Source organism: Polypterus senegalus, chromosome 17, assembly GCF_016835505.1.
Source record: "Polypterus senegalus isolate Bchr_013 chromosome 17, ASM1683550v1, whole genome shotgun sequence".
Lineage (NCBI taxonomy): Eukaryota > Metazoa > Chordata > Cladistia > Polypteriformes > Polypteridae > Polypterus > Polypterus senegalus.
The window spans coordinates 88221014-88241514 of record NC_053170.1 but is presented as its reverse complement, the minus strand read 5'-3'; the positions used below and the strand labels follow the sequence as shown (position 1 = coordinate 88241514).

Genomic DNA, 20501 nt, shown 5'->3' with positions numbered 1-20501 from the left:
GTCCTGTCCAACTTGCTTTTAACACACCCTTGATTGCGCAGTAAGCATTTTGCTAATTAATTCTGGTGCTCTCTCATTTACCTCCATTCCCCAAACTGACCTACTGAATTATCCGTGAGCAAACCAATCAAAACACAGTATGCGCTAGAGCCCACCCTCTAGACTTTGACGAGCGAAAGTGACAGATTTATTTCGAGCTGTATTTCATGATATGTTTGGAGGAAAATTATGGACAAAATTAAATAAATGAATAAACAACAAAAAACATATTTCATGACACATTTATGTATTTATGCTGACATTTCTGGACACATTTATTTATTTATGCTTACATTTCATGACACATGTATTAATTTATGCTCATATTTCTGGACACGTATTTATTTATGCTCACATTTCATGACACATTTATTGATTTATGCTCACATTTCACTGTACTTTTATGTATTTGCACTTCTATTTCTTTTCGTCTGAAATACTCCTTCATATCTGGCAGGTACGGCTGTGCAGAATTTATCAGTAAATCAGCCCTGAAGTAACACCTGTCACCTGAAGCTGTGATCTTATCAATGGCAGTGGCTGCTCGCGTCTGCTGTCAGCAGGAGGTGATTGTGTCCTTCTCTGGACTGAATAGTACGTGCAGAAAAATTGAGTTCAGTACAATTTTGGGGTCACAAGTACCAACCATTTGTTTCTGGTCCCACCGGTGTAGAGACATTAGAACTGCTCCACTGCCAGTGTCTAATCGGTTTAAATGATTGCATATGCATGCCACGTGTCCTTCTCTGGCATGTAGGTGGGTGACAAGGTACCATTTTGGAGTATTTGTGTATGTGCTGTTAGTAGTTCATATCTTTTTGTACCTACGTTTGTGCATGTGTGATGATGAGGGCAACCATGTGCATTCCTCTGTACTGTCAAACCCAAGGGTGCATGTTAATATGTGTGAGGATATGCAAACAGGAAGTATGTGTGTGTGTGTGTATGTGCAAGAAGAAAAACCTCAGTGTGCAGCAGGGTCAGGCGACAACCCGCCACCGGGCAGGAGAGCATCCGGTATGCTGAGCCTGTAAATCATCGTGATGAAATACATCCCCCAACCCAAAAAAAAAAAAAATTGGTGGGCAATCTGAATTTGTTTTATTTTCAGTGTGGTGCAGAGGTTATATCTTTGGAATTTAAGACCTGAGGCTGTGGGTTCAAATCCCACTACTGACACCATGAGCACGTCACTTTACCTGCCTGTGCTCCAATTGGAAAAAGCAAAAAGAAATGGAACCAACTGTATCTCAAGTGTTGAACATTTCCTTGGATAAAGGCATCAGCCAAATTATGTTTTAATAAGACACCAGCTCATTTTTAATTGCTTTCACTTATTTATTTATGTTAATGTCAAACTTATTTTAATAGAGAATATAGTGGATCAAATGGGTTTTAAAGAGATTATTATGTTACATTAATACAAATACTGGAAAATCACAGTGGTGGTTGTGCTGCTCAGTTGTAACAACAACACACCGAGTTCCATGTGCTGAATTGTAATAACGAGACCAGGGTCCACATGCTGAATGCTAACAATGAGACAGGGGTCCATGTGCTGAATTCTAATAACGAGACCGGGGTCCAAATGCTGAATTGTAATAACGAGACCGGGGTCCATGTGCTGAATTGTAATAACGAGACTGGGGTCCACATGCTGAATGATAACAAAAAGACCAGGGTGCACGTGCTAAATTGTAATAACGAGACTGGGATCCACATGCTAAACTATAATAATGGGACCGGGGTCCACGTGCTGAATTCTAACAAAATGACCGGGGTCCACGTGCTGAAATGTAACAAACAGACCAGGCTTCACATGCTGAAGTATAACAAAGAGACCGGGATCAATGTGCCGATTTGTAATAACAAGACTGGGTTCCATGTTCTTAATTGTAGCAAGTAGATCAGGGCTCACATCCTAGGTGCTTTCTGGATGGAGCTTGCATGTTCTACCTGTGTCCGTGTGGGTTTCCTCTGGGTGCTCCATTTCCTCCTACAGTCAAAGACATGCATGTTAGATTGTTACATTGGCTCTGGTGTGTGTGTGTGTGTGTGTGTTCACATTGCGATGGACTGGCGTCCTGTCCAACTCTTTGTCCTGCCTTGCTCATGTTGCTTGCTCGGACAGGCTCCAGCTTTCCAATGATCCTGCTCTGGATATGCAGGTTTTTAGAAGATGGATGGTTAAGAAATATAATGTTTAAATATTAATAGATCTATTATGCTTATTGATGAATGAAATGCATGTTTATGGTTAACAAGAAGCTTAAAGAAATATAAGATTTAAGGATTTTCAGGATTATGTAGTAGTTATAGATTTTATTTTAATGTTTTCTGGTTCAAATTGTTATTGCTGCTTGAATAATGTGCACATGGCGGTATTCTTATGTATTCAATTATACTTGTAGTTGAAATCAAGTCAAAGCAGAAATACATTTTAAAAAGTCTGAATTAGTGTAAGGATGTTCATAAGAAATGTTTATACACTTCTACTCTTATGTAATTATAAGTCATTATAAGAACAGATTCATCAGATATTTGAAATATTAAAATGAGTGCTTCAACTGAAATACTTAAAGCCTAAATATCCTTGATTGTGACAGTAATCTGTCATTTGTCACCCTCTGATGGAGGTCCACAGGTGGTTAGATCCCTGGTAAAGGATCAAACATCAGAAATAACATCACATTCATAATCACTGACCATGAAATTGTATAAAACGACACCCCACATGCTCATGTTTGAAATCTGTTATTTTGAACCTCTTCGGGGGCTTGGACCACCAGTAAAGAATCAAACATATTTTCATAATCATGATCGGCACCCTTGAAATAACATATTATATAATGACGCTCCATATGTGTATATCATCAGTTCCCAAAGTTTTGTGTAAAGAAGTAATTTTGACCCCTCATAACTCATTAGGGGGTCACCCCCCCCCAGCGATCGGTTGATATGCTATTTGTTAGACACGTACATATGAGAGAAGGTTCCCAAGCTCAAATAATGTTGTTTCTCAGCCAAACTGGGGTTAACACCATCATCTGATGCTTTCTCCCTTCATCCCTTTGCAGGCCAGCCAAAGAATCCTCCCAGTAAGGTCACTTCCGGACTACAAATCCTGCCTCCTGATGACCTCACTTCCTGCTCCAGTCTATGATAGCCCGCTTCTTCCTGTCTACTCCATATAAATAGAACAGCCATCATAATGTTAGTCAGTTCAGTCACAGACTCCGCTCTGTAAAGGCAGGTTTATTTTTTTGTATACTAGGGGTTCTGCCCCCTGCTCACTTTGTTCGCCAACCCCTTAGGCAGGCGATACGTGCGACCCACTTTGCGTCTCTGCCACTCGCGTACGGGGAAGCGGATGTACAATTTAAAGAGATTGTTATTTTCATGGGAATTGTTACATATGCATAACAGAACTAATTATTTTACATTACAGTGAGTAATTAACCATAGTAAAAAATAGTAAAACGTAATAAATTGAAAAAAAATTATGTTTCATGTTGTTTTAGAGGTATTCGTTGTGTTATACGTTTTTGTTCTGTTAGGCTTAGAAATTAGCATGCAAATACTTTTTAAACTTACACTTTTACTATAAAAATTTTTTGAATTAACTTTTCATCAATATCACATTGAATTCCGTGTTTGGAGTTACATCGTGACAACGCAACATATAACTGCCTGTGAGTGAATATCGTTCTTTCTCTCTAATAAATAAACTGACTTTTTCGAATGTTTGTCTCTATGATTTGTTGATTGTCTTTGCCAAAGCTATTTTAACAGGAAAATGTTAACGTTTTAATACAAATGGCATATCAAGATCTCATTTGGTGTCTAATGTTATCCGCGGAAGATATACTACATTACCTTTCTTGACGCCTGTTAGAATTTTACGTCATTGCCATGTAACCGATCAACAATTTTCGCGTTAATTCATTTTACTTCATCGTTTCTCAGTGCTAGGATTGCCCGTGTACTCATTTGTTATGTTGATAACCCTTTGGGATGAAATTTTTCAATAAGATTTGGACATAATAAGTCTTCTTTTATTGGGAACTTAACGTGAGGAAAACATCAAAATTTATAAGAGCTAAAAGTGCAGGAACCGTATCTGACAAAAGCATTCAAATAAATGAGAGGTGAGAGGACTGTGGACGTGGCCCGTTAACCGGAAATGGTTGAAAGGAGGGCAGGACTTGCAAAAATCTCTTGGCAATAGTCTAATCTCAAGATTTTCTTTTAAAACAGAGAGATATCTCAGTATACAGGGGGGTTGTTTTCTGCCTCCAGTCTATTTCATTACACAATACAATAACAATTTATTTCTTGTGTAGCCCAAAATCACACAAGGAATGTCTCAATGGGCTTTGATGGCTCCCCCCCCAAGCCTAGACTCCCTACGATAAAAAGAAAAATCCCCTAAAATAGACCCCTAGCTGGAGCTACAGCCAGGAAGGTTTTTTATGTTAAGATTATTCTGAAAAGAACTGGAAAAAAAAGTTGACCTGAGGAAGTTTGAAGGTTTCCTGAAGGATGTCAAGGCAGAGAGGTTAGCCAGTGGGCAACTGGAGCTTTTCTGCTGTGCTAAAGCGAGACTTTCTCATGTGCCACAGAACTCCAGCTCATGCATTGGTAGTTGGTTAAAATTTCAGTAAAGACACGGCCAATTTAATAAGTGAAGGCCTTCTCCACACCTACAAAGAGTTCTACCACAGAAGACAAGATAAATGAAGAAAATAGCATTCAGCTAAACAGACTGTCAATGCAGCCTCCCTCAGCCCACCATAACAAGTGCTGAACCCCTATCTGTCTGGTGTCTCTATTAGAATGAAATGGTACCCTTTTTCACCTTCCATCTCTTTCATTATCTCACAATTTTGAGCTGAAATGTTAACTCAAAACCTTATAACATCTTGGCCAGAGAAGATGATGGGGCTCCTTTCATCATTGACCTCGCGATACCTCCGGGGCTAGGATTGCGTCCGTAGGAAGCCCTTCTTGGTCCCACAAAGTAGGGACCATATTCCCTTTCAGCAGCCCCCTGGTGGCACCCACGAAACCCAACAGGGCCTTATTCCGGAACTCCAATTCCCATGATGCCCTGTGGGTATTTGAAGGGGACCCGAATCTCAGGAATGCTGCCCTCTAGAGTATCGGGGTGGCTGGTGTCTCTCCTGGGCCTCTCTCCTCTTCTTCACATCCGTTGACAGAGCCTGTCCTTTCACTTTCTTTTATTACAGTGTCCCATCCAAGTGAGGAATCGCCCATCCATCTCCTGCGGCACACTTGGTTTAGTGAAAGCTGCAGTTTCCACCGAACTTATGCCCAGAGAGGGTACGCCCTCTGCTGGATTCACTGCTCATTGCCATAAACACAGAATTTTGTGTACTGAAAATCAGCTGAGCTAATCACAACACGTTTGAGCTTAGGGGCACTAAGGAAAAACACGTTTGTTAGCTTTGGTGAAATACGTTTACCTGAAAACGACTGAGAACGTGTGGAAAATGATCAGAATGTGAAGACTTGTTAACACGAAAGATGGCGCGAGAACAAGACTGCAACTTGCCATGGAGGGGTTCATGTCGCTGCGGCACGATACGCCTCTCGGAATTTTTGTTTTACTGCGGGTGGCCTTGAATAAGTGCGGGTGTCACAAACAATTTCAGAGAAGCGGGTAAGGGAATCTGCAGGAAGTGACGATTTACTGTATTAAGTGCATTAACAGTAACACTTTAGCTTATCTGCAGTGGGTTGGCACCCTGCCCAGGATTGGTTCCTGCCTTGTGCCCTGTGTTGGCTGGGATTGGCTCCAGCAGACCCCCGTGACCCTGTATTCGGATTCTGCGGGTTAGAAAATGGATGGATGGATGGACTTTAGCTTACGCATGGCAAAAATGCATCTCTTCCTCATTTACTCTTAGGTAACAAGACCTTAAGAAAGTTTTATTTGGGTCTTCATAACCAAGATTGGCATTTGGGGGTGGTAAGTGGGGTGACTGCCTCACACCCCGTGGCTAAGGGGGCCCCACTTTTGAGGTCCACATGTCCCGTTCGATTGGATTTGTCGAGTTACATTCTCCAGTACATACAGTATATGTATTTGAGATGCTTCTAAGAGGAACCCTTTAAATATCCCTCTTCAAGGTTAAATTCCGTACATGTATGTCTTTGAAAACATTCCATAGTCCGAATATTAATGCACAGAAACACGTATCGCTAATGCTAACCGGCTGACATGACATCATCGTGAGTTACGACTATGACATCCTGCATATCGAGACTCAGAGTATTCTTGCAATTTGAGCCGTTTCAACTTATATTAACGTTTACTTAAGTAGAATAGAATACAATTTTCTTTCATAGTTATAGATTATGGTATACCCTTTCAACTCCTGTAAGTTAATATGAGACAGAACTTTCTTAGCTGTATATCTGTAATTCAGTGTGTTAATTAAGTCAGCGTATGTGTGTGAGTGTCTGGAAGAGGCTCATAACTAGCAGGGACTTTAGCAGTTTATAAATGGGACAGGCATGCAGTTTTCAGACCGTTTAGAAATCGTACGAATCAAACAAGACGTATAAGCTTTAAACAGAACTTTACTTTTCTTTGCTATATCTTTTTTGTCATTATTTTATTTGTGAACTGTTTTACCTCAAATTCTTACTAAAGCTTTTAAAAAAACGAAGATATTTTGTCTGTGGAATCCCATCAACGCGTCAAACTATTGTCAGAATCCCATGACACAAACTCAGGCTGCAGAACTTTGATAATTTTGGGATAAACACAGCTACAATTTTTCATACTTTTCCAGACATTACAAAGGACACTTTATATCAATTAAACAGAAAACTTGTCCCCAGAAGGATTTCCAAGGGGCACCGCTTTTAACATTTACCACAGCACAATGTTTTGCTTCTTGTGTACAGGACCACTTTGCACCCAGCTACACACTGCATTTGGGCTGGAACTCCCATTTTGTTAGTTTGATTCACTGAATTTCCTCTTACTTTTAAAACAGTTAACGTCTAACGGACACACACAGACACCAATACAATATCAATCTTCATTGACTGTCCCACTCTCCTCTACATATTCACTCCAGCAAAAGTCTAAAAGAAAGGCACGCTGCCTCATGAGCATATTGTAACATCAGCAAAATGTCCTCACAAGTCCTGGATCTGCTTTTCCAATTTCCCTTTCTTTACCAAAAGCGGATGTGTGCCAAAGCTGTAAACAATGCAGAGGGCAAAAATATCACCCAGAAGACCACTTTTCAGGACTTCTCTAAAATAACAGCCTGAACACTGGCGGGTGTTTAGTGAGCCAAGCAGAAACCTTAGTGATGTCATCTTCTTTATCTTTCGGGCTAACTTGGAAAAGGCCCACTATCCAACAATAATCTTTAAATGGCCAAGTGCCACTGACATCTCCATGTCTACAAAAGACCACATCAGATAACATCCTGTCAGGAAACGGGCACCAGGCATCGCCTCGCCAGGACATCCAAACTACACACCTCATTTCTTGTGGCCTTTTACTTGTAGAAGGTTTCACTTCAACAACCTCCTTGCTGGCAAGAAACCTTTTTAGGGACTAAAAGTTACTCTTGTCCATTTATCACTTCTGCAAAACTTTTTTAAGACAAGACATGGCAGTACTTCTCAGAATTATAAAGAGGAACAAAAAAATAAAAAGAATTTCTAGGCAGAGTTGGAAAAACTGTCAAGACGGGTGGATTAGGTAGCCCCCATTTTCTGGTCCAGCAATATGAAGCTTTATCAGTACCACCCTCTCGAATCCCAAACCTGAAACCTGAAATGTGTGTTTACTACAGCTAAGGGCTGATGTAGATAGATAGATAGATAGATAGATAGATAGATAGATAGATAGATAGATAGATAGATAGATAGATAGATAGATATGAAAGGCATTATATAATAGATAGATAGATAGATAGATAGATAGATAGATAGATAGATAGATAGATATGAAAGGCATTATATAATAGATAGATAGATAGATAGATAGATAGATAGATAGATAGATAGATAGATAGATATGAAAGGCATTATATAATAGATAGATAGATAGATAGATAGATAGATAGATAGATAGATAGATAGATAGATAGATAGATAGATAGATAGATATGAAAGGCATTATATAATAGATAGATAGATAGATAGATAGATAGATAGATAGATAGATAGATAGATAGATAGATAGATAGATATGAAAGGCATTATATAATAGATAGATAGATAGATAGATAGATAGATAGATAGATAGATAGATAGATAGATAGATAGATAGATAGATAGATAGATAGATAGATAGATAGATAGATAATTTAGCATAGTTGGCAGGGTTATGGCAGTAGATAGATATGTAGGGCACTATATAATAAATAGATAAAAACATAAACAGAAGTGAAAGGCACTATATTATACATAGATAAGGCAGTCTATCATATAACGTACTTTCTATTATATAGTGCCTTTCACTTCAATCTATCTATCATAGGTAGGCACTCCTATTTATCTATTTTATGGTGCCCTATATATGATAGATAGTAGAGAATGGCACTATATAATAGATAAATAGGGTGCTCTATCATATAGTGACCTATCTATGATAGATGGAAGTGAAAGGCACTATATGATAGATAGATAGATAGATAGATAGATAGATAGATAGATAGATAGATAGATAGATAGATAGATGGATAGATGTTACGTTTAGCATAGTAGGCTAGGCATAGGATTCTGATTGCAGTGAATCCTGGGACTGTAAGGTCAGATGGCAGAAGCAAGCAGTTTTAGACTTTATCCATCAGCGAAACACCACATATCACCCTGAGAGCTGTATTTTATAAGTTATTAATTTATTAATGTTTCATTTTAAAATTAAAGTCTAATTGGGACAGGTTTTGGCTATAAAAACTCTACTGTAAACTGAATACATCTGGTATTTGTTTTTGCTTCACCCACATCCACCTTAATAAAAGGATTAGTGTCTGTGCGTTCATCTGGCTGCTATGTCTCAGTCACTCCAACAGATGGCACATCAATAACATTTGTAGTAATATATTGCACTTGTCATTCCAACAGTTGGCACATCACAAACATTAACACTGCTTTTATGAATCCAGTACAACATGGAATATAACAGAGACATATGTATTGTATTTGATATTCTAACAGGTGGCACACACTTTTGCGAATCCTAATATACATGGCATATAACAAAGATTTTGTAATGCACGTAGTAATAAAATGCATTTTGTCATTCCAAAAGAGGGCATGTCACAAATAAATGTATAGTATTGCATTCCATTACTACAAATGTTTGTGATGTGCCATCTGTTGGAATGACAAATGCAATGCATTTTACTGCTACATGCATTTTAAAATACATTTCAATAGATGGTGCACTACAAACGTTAATGACAAAGTCTGCCTTGATTTCTTCAATTTTGACCCATCTTAGAAGGGCAGCAGAGATAGTAACAAATAATATTGGTGTCCAGTTTATTCAAGGCCTTGCCTTATTTTAATATCTCCACTCGGGTCCAATCTGTCAGAGAGAGCTGCCCTGCTCTGCAAGGGAACCCTCAGCACTGTAACTTGGGCCAGGGACGGCATCCCATGTGCGGTAATTTTAGCACGGAGTTTGTAGGGAAATGCTCATCAAGCGGCTTCCTGCTCTTTCAATGAGACAATAGCAGGAAGAGATCAGGCTCTACTGTGCGTTGTTAGCAGCTTGTTGGGCACCCGTAACAATTGCATCAAAATACGATTATCCTGAATGAGAATGCCAGGGCCGCTGTACTTCATTCATATTCTGACACAAAGGCACAGAGATATCCTGGCAACTGAAGGATTTCAGAGCAGGGGGGACAGCTTGTGGGACAATGGTGGGAATTCAGTTTAATTCAATCTGCTTTTTGCAGAGTGCAAACTCAGACTGCTTCTACATCTACACTACCATAATATGATAAATACAACGTTAGAAAGCATTCACACCCCTTCACTTTCTGCACACTTTATTGTGCTGAACCTCTGCTATTTATGCCTATAATGGGAAAATATGTATTAAAAATCAAAACAAATCAAATCTCTCATCTTTCATACATGTAAGCTCAGTATTATGGAAATGCGTCCTGTTTAGAATGTGCACGGATTGTTCCGGATGTATCTCTTTTACAATATTTTAGCAAAAACAGCCCACGTTTTGAATGTTTTGAGCATCAGACCAGATAACTGACACGTGGATTATGTGACACAAGTATAACATGACATTTGGTTTCTTTTCTCAAACATTGTTTGCTATTGTACAGCATTGGTCACTATTGGCTTCTATTATAGCAGAAACGTTTCTCCCTATTCTGCATGAAAACAGGAGGTTACATTTTTTCCTTGGCTCTCACTACAAACTATATGATTCTAAATAACCTATGAAAAATCATTTTTAGGAGGAGTTTTCCTTTAAGTTCTCCCCAAGTCAATAACACAATTTTTATTTTGGTTACATTGGGGGAATTCTCTCGTCTCCCCCACCTCCACTTGCGTCTGCTGAAACTGAGGACCTAGACATTCATTAATGCCGCTGTTAGAGGGGATTGAAAATTATTGGCAGGGGTTTGCAGAATAGTACATTGTGCCCTAACCACCCACTTCTGCGCAGGCCCACCCAAATATCACTTTCCCACTATAGCCCTAGTTGCAGTGTTCCAGTGTATGCGGTATGTTCAGCATTTCAAGGCCCCTTTATACCTTTCAGATAATCCAGATTGTGTCTAAATAGGAGTTTTGTTATCCTTTTGCTGCAAATCTCTGCAGACAAAGAACTTTCTCTGCATTTCTCCTGGCCGATCCAATAAAATACATTCTCACAGAGCAATATGATATAATAGTTAAAACCAAAAAAAAAAAAAGATTCCAACCTAATAAAAGGATAAGTGAGTATCTGCGTATCTTTGGCCATCTGGGTACTAAGTCTCTTTCATTCCAACAGATGGCACATCACAAATATTTTAGCAATAAATGTAATGCAGTTGCCATTGTAATGGATGACACATCACAAACATTAACACTGCTTTTACACATCCCACACCAAATGGCATTTAACAGCAGAGATATGCATTGCATTTGTCTTTCCAACAGATGGTGCATCACAAACATTTTTTAGCAATAAAATGTAATGCAGTTGCCATTCTAACAGATGGCATGTCACAGACATTAATACTGTTTTTACAAATCCCAAACCAAATAGCATAACAGTGACATATGTATTGCACTTTTTATTCCAACAGATGGCACATCACAAAGATTAGCACTACTTTACAAATCCCATACCAAATGGCACTGAACAGATACTTATGCATTGCACTTGTCATTCCAACAAATGGTGCATCAAAAACATTTACAGTAATGCATTTTACTACTTCAAATGTGATGCTTCATCTGTTGGAATGACAAATTAAATGCATTTTATAATTACAATTACAAATTCAATACATTTTAATACTACAAGTGTCTGTGATGCACCATCTGTTGGAATAACAAATGCAACATACTTTATTACTACAGTACATACATTACTAAATACATTTCACTAGATGGTGCACTACAAACATTAATGCTGAGGTCTAAGTTTCAACCCACCTTAGATGGGCAACACAGCTATCCATCCATTTTCCAACCCGCTGAATCCGAACACAGGGTCACGGGGGTCTGCTGGAGCCAATCCCAGCCAACACAGGGCACAAGGCAGGAACCAATCCTGGGCAGGGTGCCAACCCACCACAGGACACACACAAACACACCCACACACCAAACACGGAGACCCAGGTTCGCTTCCCTGGTCCGCCCTGCGTGGAGTTTGCATGGGTTTCCTCCGGGCGCTCCGGTTTCCTCCCACAGTCCAAAGACATGCAACATAGCTAGTTTATAATAAAAGGAAAACCAATAAATGCGACATATTATTATTATTATTATTATTATTATTATTATTATTATTATTATTATTATTATCCATCCATCCATCCATTTTCTAACCCGCTGAATCCAAATACAGGGTCACGGAGGTCTGCTGGAGCCAATCCCAGCCAACACAGGGCACAAGGCAGGAACCAATCCTGGGCAGGGTGCCAACCCACCGCAGGACATATTATTATTATTATTATTATTATTATTATTATTATTATTATTATTATTTTTAATAATAATAATAGCAACAAGTAGAAATCAAACATATTTTGAAAGAATAACACTTCTTAATCAGATTATGTATATGAGCCTAAACCATATTAAATACACAAACCACACTTATGGAACTTCACCGCCTCTTATGTTAGTTTTGAGAGATTTCTAAGCATAATGGAGGATTATCATGGAAATGCTTTCAAAAGACATGCTTCAGCTTTCCAGGTCTACGATAGTTTCATCAATTCAGCCCGTACTGCTGCCCACTCTCTCCTAACAATCCATACCATGGGGTGTGCAGACTCTTCCTGTCATTTTGGAAAACCAGCGCAGGACCCCAGTGAAACAGAACCTGTCTGTGTGTTAAAGGTTATGAGAGAAAACTGAACTGAAAAGGACACAATAAAGGTCAGAGAACACACAAAGGTGTTTCGGTGCTTTCAGACTTTTTTGCATTTTGTTCATTTCTCACGCCATCTCTTGCGGGGTTTGTTTGTTCATATCAAGTACTCAGATATCCTACACATTCATGTCAAACGGACCCACAATTATTAAAAAAAAAAAAAGACCAACACCAACCATTATTTTATTTCTGAGTAATGTTCTTTCTTGTCATTACAGTGTCTTGACTAACAAACATAAATGAATCATTCAGTATGTAAAATCAAAAATACACACATATAGAACAGCAAAGGTTTCAATCTGTGATGTTGAATTTTAATGCCCTTAAATTATCTATTGCTCTACTCTTTTCTGTGAACATCAGTCCATCTACACATTTCCAGAAATTACTTCTTCCAATTCGGAATCACACTGAGCAAAGCCAATCCGGGCAGCACTGGGTTCAAGTCCCACACACAATCACAACTAAGCCAACTGGAAAACACCAACCAGTGCTGTCCACACACTTGAAGAACCAGCACGTTCAATTCTGGTCACATGACTCTGGTATTTACTTTCTTTGACCCCCTCATATTTAAATTAAGGCTGATTTATGAACTCGCCCTACGAGCATCAGCCACCAAGAGACGGCTCAATTTTATTTTTTTTTTTTGTGCTTCTTCTATTTTATGTGACACAAAGCTGAGGTCAGCCTGCAAGCCACCCCCCAGCTCACCTCAATTATATGTTTTATAAATCCCCCCGATAGGGTGTGTGTAATAGACTGGCATCCTGTCCAGTGTTTGTTCCTGCCTGGTGCCATATGCTAGCTGAGATAGGCCTCAGCACCGTCCCCCAGTGTGGATTAAGCTGGTTAGTAAATGACATGACATATAGCCCCCCAATAGGTCCGACACATGCAGTACATATAGAGGAGAATGGCTGAACTGGTTCGAGCAGGCAGAAAGGCTCAGACAAGCACTCCGTAGAACTGCGGGCAGCAGAAATGCATCTCAGAATGCACCACATATGTCAAACCTTCAGGCAGATGGGCTACAACAGCTGAAGATCACCTCAGGTTCCACTCCTGTCAGCCAAGAACAGAAAGCTAAGGCAGTACTAGGCACAGGTTCAACGAAACTGGACAAACGAAGGCTGGAAAAAACGTCATCTGGTCTGATGAATCTCAATTTCAGAATACGGTGCCAAAAACATGAAATCGCGTACAACATGAAATACGTCCTGTTAGGTGACCCTACGTCTTATTGGGTTATGCTATGTGGTTTTATGTAACATTATGTTATGTGGTCATATTATGTCACATTATGTTCACATACATAACATAAAATATAAAATAACATGACATGATGCTGTCTTATCCTACATCATATTACCTGTATTTTATTCTGTTGGCTATTATCTTACATCACATTATAGTCTGTTATGTTATGTCATGTATTGTTATCTGATCTTATCTTATGTCACATTATGTTAACTTACAGTACATTACATCATGTCAGTTTATCTTTTACATTATGTTATCCTACATCATAATATTTTATTTTACTGTGTATTATCTTACATCACATTATGTTATGTCATGGCATGTCATGCCTTGTTATCTTTTTATCTATTGTCACTGGGGGGGTTTACCCCCTGCTCGCTTTGCTCGCCAACCCCCTGCCTGCGCTACACACCAGCCACTTCACGTCTCTGCAGCTCGCGTATGTGGATTTCGCTTTCATCAAAAAACAAATCTTTCAATTCTCGCAGATATGCCTCTTCATTGGGAAGAAACACTACTTTTCCCTGATGGCAACATGAAGTAGATGATTTACAAGTCTCCGACTTAAAGTTTAAATCCAAACAATATATGCAATCTCTTTTCGCTGTTCCATTATTTCACCTAGTAATAATTTTTGTTTGTTTGTGATAATTTGATCTTTACTATCATTTTGTGAGACTTTCGAATTTTAGTACTTTCGTTATCTCTAACCTGCTCTGCATGTGTATCGCGACAATGTTTTTGAATTCTTTACGACGTTCTACTTTGTCATCTACTCTTTGTCTTTTATTTCCGGCCCTGGTTAAATCTCTTGGCACAATGTCTCGTCTCGTGGAACTTGAAAGTATCTCTCTGAAAAAGTCACGTCTCGTTCCGGGATTTTTTTTACTTACATAATATCATGTCATTTCATGTTATTTTACCTTTTAAGTTATCCTACATCATATTATTTTATTCTACTGTATATTATCTTACATCACATTATGCTATGTTATCTCTCAAAAAATTATGTTGTTATCTTATGTAACATTATGCTATGTTTTGTTATCATGTTATGCTTATTTCACGTTAAGTTATGTTATCTAATGTCACATTGTGTTAACTTACATAACATCATGTCATGTTATTTTATCTTTTACTAGCCGTCCCCTGTGGCTTCACCCACGTAGTAGTGAAACAGGACAGCGAGGAGGGCCCTGCCTGGCTCCCCACTCCTGACATCACGCTTCCCCCTCCCCTCGCCCCGCAACCTCTGCCTTGGATTGGCATGAATATATCACTCCTGCAAGTGAACTATGATTCTTAGCGCGATGAGAGAAGTCGCAGAATCAACCAGAATGTTCAAGCAAATTCTAGAAAAAAAAAAAGATCTAAATCCGTTAAGCAGTTCCCTCATTCATTAACTAAGCGGAGTTAAGGTTACGCCCCGAGGCTGGCGCATGAGTAAGGAGGGCCTCACCCTCCTAATCTGGGCCCGCTGCATCTCTCTCGGATTTGCACAAATTAATCGGTACCGCAACCAAACTATGATACTTAGCATGATGACAGAAGTCGCAAAATCAACCAGAATGTTCAAGCAAATTCTAGCAAAAAAAAAATCTAAATCCATTAAGTAGTTCTCATGGGGAAAGTGGACAGACAGACGGACAGACAGACATTGGATTTTCTATATACAGGGTGCAGCAGAAATAACTCCCACATTTCGAAAAAAATCACTGTGGGGTCCCCAAAGCAGGTAGAGGGGTGTTGTTCGTTCCGTTAGGTACGGTACATAATAAAGTTTTCAGTCGTCACCATGCCGTGGTCGGGTGAGCATCGAGGCTTTGTAGTGGAGGCTTTTTTCAAAAATGGCGAATCTGTAGCTGCGACGCAGAGGATGTTTCGCCCGCGGTTCAGTTTATGTGCTAATGAAAGTGTTCCAGACCGGAAAACGTTTTTCTGTGGGGGTACCTCAAGGCCGAGGTTTTCAAACATCGTCTTCAGTCCTTGGACCAACTAAAGGAGGCTATTCAAGAAGAAATTGAAGGAATTTTGCCCGACATGCTAGTGAGAGTGATGGAAAACTTCCAAGAACGGCTCCAAATGTGTATCAGCCGTCAAGGCCACCATTTGGACGATATAATTTTCAAAACTTAAAGTAAAAAAACTACATTTGGGAAATAAAAAGTTTTTGATGATACCTCGTAGCATTTTTTTTCAATCCCCCTTTGAAATGTGGGAGTTATTTCTGCCGCACCCTGTATAAAGATGTTATGTTATCCTAATCATATTATTGTATTCTATGTTATTTTACATCACATTGTGCTATGTTTTGTTATCTCTCATAATATTATGTTATGTTATCTTACTTGACATTATGTCATGTTATCTTAAGTCATATTATGTTATGTCTTGTCTTATTATCTTATGTCATACTAGCTGTGTAAAAAGCCAGGAGTCCTAGAAACTATTGAAATCATCAGAAAAAAAAATTGAAATGTAGAGATGTCAGGTAATTGAAAGGAACTACTCTGGGCGCCTCTCTCCTAGGAGGTTTTGTTTTGCCCGCGTGCTCGCCTCGCTTGTGTATTAGCTGCGGCCGAGAGCGTTCGTAAGCGTCAGTCGGAGCCCAGATACATGTGTTTGTGGACGTCAGTGCAGTGATTTATATAATCTATTTAAATAATTTCTAAGGAAGGAAGAGAAGGTACCGAAGGTAAAGAAAGCGATCACAATCGAAACGAAGAAGGAAATTGTGTGGAAATATGAGAGTGGCGTTCGTGTGACCGATCTCGCTAATATGTACAGCATGTCGAAATCCACCATCTCATTACAAAGAACAGATCTGTATAAGGAAGCTCCTTCCAAACAATAACCACCCTCCATTTCATTCTCCTCCTTCTCCCTTCCTGCAAGCCAAAGATGCCAACTTAAATGGTGAGTACAGTATGAAATTGTTGTTTCTGGTAGGCTAGGCACTTTTTATAACTTTTTGATTAGTACATTAGAAAAATTATTGATGTTTTTCGTAAATTATGCACATTATACAACCATTTTTTAATATGAAAAGGTTAAGTAAGTGTTGCTGTGGGTTTGGAATGCATTATGGTTATTTCCATTATTTCTTATGGGAAAAATACTCTTGACTTACAACCAACTTGAGTTACAACCAGCCATCGCGAACGAATTGAGTTCGTAAGTCAAGGGTCCACTGTATATAAGATTATCTTATTTTATGTCACATGATGTCATGTCATGCCTTGTTATGTTACATATTTAGTGTCTAAAGTGAAAATGTCTGGCCTGCAGAAGACGAGCAGGTGTATGCGGACACAGGTGGGCATTTGCTCACAGTATTTGTTTTTTTTACTAAATTTTAATCTGCACGGCAGTCCTGCTACTTATTTGTTTGCACATCCACAACTCATAACTGGTCATTTGTGAAATTTCCTCAGCTCAAAATGAACACACAATGTGCCTACACTCTAAAGGGGAATCCCCAGACAGCAATGCAGATTAGAAATTCCAACAAGAAGAGGAACCAGAGGCAACTTCTTAAATGTAAATGTGGTGCACGTCAAAGACCTGTTGTTCAGATCCTGCTCTAACCTGCTAGTATGCTGAAGGGGTAGTCAGATTTTTATCTGTATGTTGGTTTTACTGACAGACATTAAGTCCCAAACAGAAGCGATGGTAACTCCGTGTGCCATGTTAATATCCTTGAAGAGTGCCACGATAGCAATAAATTCCAGATACCCAACCTCATCACCATTGTGTGGTGTGGTAGGCCACATCACAAGGCTTAGTTATAGGGATATAATAAAACTATACATAGATTTATTTTTAAGGTTTTATGATATTACCTTCTCACTTTGTGTAGTGTGGGGTGCCTGCAAGAAACAGCGCGCCCTCCGAGTGGTGAGGCGCTGGGGCAGACATGTGTGGGAGTCCAGCTGGGCTGAGGATGTGCACGAGAGCGGAGTAAGCCATTGTTATGGAGTCGCCTCATCATTGTGGGGAAATTGTGCAGGCTTAGCTGCCGGCAAAGAAAGCAGCAGAAAGTGAGTTAAGGGTCCAGAGAGAAGGTGCAGAAAAAAATGACCTGTACGTTGTTCAGGAAAGCTGCCTGGATGGTCATTGTGTCGGCAATCATTGAGATGTTTCTTAGCAAAATTGAGACGAGCCCTAATGTTCTTTTTTCTTAACAGTGGTTTGCGTCTTGGAAATCTGCCATGCAGGCCGTTTTTGCCCAGTCTCTTTCTTATGGTGGAGTCGTGAACACTGACCTTAACTGAGGCAAGTGAGGCCTGCAGTTCTTTAGATGTTGTCCAGGGGTCTTTTGTGACCTCTCGGATGAGTCGTCTCTGCGCTCTTGGGGTAATTTTGGTCGGCCGGCCACTCCTGGGAAAGTTCACCACTGTTCCATGTTTTTGCCATTTGTGGATAATGGCTCTCACTGTGGTTCGCTGGAGTCCCAAAGCTTTAGAAATGGCTTTATAACCTTTACCAGACTGATAGATCTCAATTACTTCTGTTCTCATTTGTTCCTGAATTTCTTTGGATCTTGGCATGATGTCTAGCTTTTGATGTGCTTTTGGTCTACTTCTCTGTGTCAGGCAGCTCCTATTGAAGTGATTTCTTGATTGAAACAGGTGTGGCAGTAATCAGGCCTGGGGGTGGCTACGGAAATTGAACTCAGGTGTGATACACCACAGTTAGGTGATTTTTGAACAAGGGGGCAATTACTTTTTCACACATGGCCATGTAGGTTTGGATTTTTTTTCTCCCTAAATAATAAAAACCATCATTTAAAAACTGCATTTTGTGCTTACTTGTGTTATATTTGACTAATGGTTAAATGTGTTTGATGATCAGAAACATTTTTTGTGACAAACATGCAAAAGAAGAAGAAATCAGGAAGGGGGCAAATAGTTTTTCACAGCACTGTATCTATTTAAAGCACCAGCTAAACATGTTCCTTTTGATGATGGTGACATTCTACATATATATATGTATGCTTTAGCGTGCCCAGAGCGAATCTCACAAATGGTAGTGAGCAACAGAGGACGATATTTAGGAAATTTAAACACAAGTATTAAAGTAGGCCCATTTAGGATACAATCAAAGTTTGGGTTAAATCTGCAATTTTAGTAATTCACTCAAGAGCTACAGTCCAGTTGGCATTTTGATCATTTAATTTTAATTCGCCATGTCTGTCTTTTCTATGCTACAGTTTAAGGATTATTATTATTGGCGTCATCATCGTTATTGGTGCTGTTGTTCGTGTTATTATTGAACCATTTAAAATAACATAAAACAATAGAATCGGACATTCCCTTTCAGTTCGATTGTTAATTTCTCTATATTATTTAAAATAATGTTGCGTCGCCCAGAGCCATTTCTGGGCAAGATATTGTGCTGTGCGTCATGCAGACAGTTCAGGCATTGTCGAGGAGCACAACAGAAACATTTCTTTGTGTTCCGCTCCAGTCCGGACAAATTCTTCTAAGCAAAATAAAGATAGGAATCTCTAGATGAGGACCAAGAAGGCCATTTTTGTGTATTTTACAGTATTGGGAAATGTAAGAAATTGTTTTGAAACTTTGAAAGCCAGATCCTCATTTTGAGCCTAAGTAGGCCCAAGCCTTCCCTGTGGAGCTGGGAGGTTGGGGTGAGGTTGATTCTGGACCGGCTTGTGGAGCCTTGAGGAGGCCTCACACTCTATTTGCTACAGAAGGGAACTCAAATCCTAACAATGTCGACCTTGTTGCAGTCCTTGGAACACAGGGCATCATGTGTGAATGTCTCAACCAGGTAACTAAGTTCTGCTCTTTGTGGCTCCTCTGGTTACTGAACAAGAGTTGGAAAAACAGATGAGCACTGTGTGCTAGAAGTAGTGAGGCAAATGCACTGCCATTTTTAGAACTGGTTCCACATTATCAGTAACCAGGTTCTGCTCCGATTAATCGATGAATAATGATTAACCAGGGCTAGCAAAGCGAGTGAAGCATATCCTGTGACAACAGAGAACTTGCATTCATTTACTGGACTACTGACCTGCGGGGAAACTGTAGCTGACCACCAGAGAATAAACAGTTCCTACATTAAACGCCACAGGATGATGGTACTGTTGTGCAACCTTGGTGCACCATGAAAGAACTTCCAAAACATGGCAACGATTTTTTTGCCCTTCAGACATGAAGTGTCATGTGAGCTCTGACGCTCAGCGGGACTCTAAGGCCACGGAATTGCAGTCTAACAGAATCACAGCATGGCAATAATGGGGCCAGGAGTCAAGGCCCTAGGAGCTTATTCTGAGTCGAGTTACACTGACTTGTGAACGGCTTGTCACCATAAAACGTTTCTTGTGAGGATTCATGAGGCCAAGACAGAAGAATGGGACAAACTGCATTTCCAAAGCCAAAGAATAATTGCTGAAAATTGAAAAAATAATGAATAAAACATTGAATAGGTATTCATTGAAAACCAAAGGAGGCCCAATTGTTATAAAGGAATATTTCGGACAAAAATAAAGAATGAGACACATTACCTGCATTGTAAGGGAGCATCAGTTACGCCAGTATGGCCATGTGACGTGATT

At 39.5% G+C, this 20501-nt stretch overlaps 1 protein-coding gene across 2 annotated transcripts in view; it reads right to left on the bottom strand.

Moving 5' to 3' along the window:
• Positions 1–20501, bottom strand: part of LOC120517756 (phosphoinositide 3-kinase regulatory subunit 6) — a 147728-nt gene that overhangs the window by 112555 nt on the left and 14672 nt on the right. The gene's annotated exons all lie outside the window — the stretch shown is intronic.